The sequence below is a fragment of the Delphinus delphis genome, chromosome 21 (genome assembly GCF_949987515.2).
Source record: "Delphinus delphis chromosome 21, mDelDel1.2, whole genome shotgun sequence".
Taxonomy (NCBI): domain Eukaryota; kingdom Metazoa; phylum Chordata; class Mammalia; order Artiodactyla; family Delphinidae; genus Delphinus; species Delphinus delphis.
Genome location: NC_082703.1, coordinates 34,711,884 through 34,714,035, shown reverse-complemented (window position 1 = coordinate 34,714,035; position 2,152 = coordinate 34,711,884).

Sequence of the window (2,152 nt, the reverse complement as noted above, 5' to 3'; positions counted from 1 at the left end):
GAACATCACTCAGTAGAGATTCTGGGGTGGTGATTAGCATAAATGCAAAAATGAAAAGATCCCGTACACAAATGGGTAAGATTTGTGTACAGTTTTATATTTGATAGTTACTGAACACTGAGAAAAATGGGAACAGAACTTGAAGCCTGATGTTTTTTCCCTTCAAAAAGAGTAAAATAAAATCCTTTCAGACACACAACAGAACATTATCATCTAATATCTGTTGTGCTGTGGGATGTCAATAGTCATTGATTACTTTCTTTTTGAAGACCCAGTGAAATCCTAAAAACTAGCATTAACTTTGATGTTACAAAGGGTCACAGTATTTTAAAACACTATTACTGATGCTGCTATTTTTTTATTTTTATTCATCTGAAGAACCTAGTCAGATGTGTATTGTATACAAAAATCTGTGTTCCCTACAAGGTGATGAAGGGAGGGAAGAGAGGTCAGCTTATGAATGTGGCTCCAAGAAACTGCTCTGGAAGAGAGAATAAAGAAGCTCATCTGGGAGAGTTCAACTGACAGTCATGTCAACGCGGTCATGTTAGTAGATAGATATTTGGATGGAAAAAGAAAAAGATAGTAAGAAGGAAAAGATAGTAAGAAGGAAAAAGATAGTAAGAAGGAAAGATAGTAAGAAGGAAAAATAGGTACGGCATTGTATATGATGGATAGAATTTTTCTAGCTTTATAGATAGAACTTTTACCACTGAGAAAATGTGTTATTGTGGCCCAGCCTGGGGTCTATGTGCTCTAGAGGATAAACTGATTTAAATGTTAATTCTATTGACAATAGCTTTTAAACTGGTCCTTCCTCTATTACTCCATCTCTGTGGGACTCTCTGTTATAACAAAGAGAACTTGGATATTCTGCCCTACCCTGAGTTATGCCAAGACATTCTCCATTGGGAACACTTCCAGACTCATTTTACAAGGCCAGCATTATCCTGATACCAAAGCAAGATAAAGATACTACAGGAAAACTACAGGTCAATATCCCTGATAAACACAGATGTAAAATTTCTCAAAAAAGTACTAGCAAACCTAATTCAATGGCACCTTAAAAGGACTGTATACCATGATCATACACCTGGGATGCAAGGATGGTTCAACATACACAAATCAATAAATGTGATACAGTACATTAATGGAATGAAAGGTTAAAATTATATGATTATCTTAATAGATGCAGAAAAAGCATCTGACAAAATTCAACACCCTTTCTTGATAAAAACTGTCAAATTGGGTATAAAAACGTACCTCAACATAATAAAGGCCATATATGACAAGCCCACAGCTAACATCATACTCAATGATGAAAAGTTGAAAAGCTTTCCCTCTGAGATGAGGAATGAAACAAGGGTGCCCACTCTCACCACTCCTATTCCACATAGTACTGGAATTTGTAGCCAGAGAAAGTAGCCAAGAAATAATAAATAAAAGGCATCCAGATCAGAAAAGAAGACATAAAACTGCCTCTATTTGCAGAAGACATGATATTATATATACAAAACCCTAAAGACTCCATGAGAAAGCTCTTAGAACTAATAAACTAATTCAGTAAAGATGCAGGATACAAAATCAATATAAAAAATCAGCTGTGTTTCTATACACTAACCATGAACTACATGAAAAAGAAGTAAAGAAAATGATCCCATTCACAATAGCATCAAAAGCAATAAAATGCTTAGGAATAAATCTAACCAAGGAGGTGAAGTTTTGTACACTGAAAACTATAATACATTACTGAAAAAATTAAAGAAGATAAAAATAAATGGAAAAACATCCATGTTCAAGAACTTAGCATGGAACCACAAGACCCCTCGAATTGCCAAAGAAACCTTAAGAAAGAAGAACAAAGCAGAAGCATCACACTTCCTAGTTTCAAATTACACTACAAAGCTATAGTAATCAAAACAGTATGGTACTGGCATAAACAGACACATAGACCAATGGAACAGAATCAAAAGTCTATAAATAGATATGGCCAAATAATATTTGACAAGGGAGCCAAGAATACTCAATGGGGAAGAGATAGTCTCTTCAATAAATTGTGTCGGAAAGTGGAAATCCACATACAAAAGAATGAAACTGGACCCTTATCTTACATCCCTCACAAAAATTAACTGGAAATGAATTAAAGACTTAA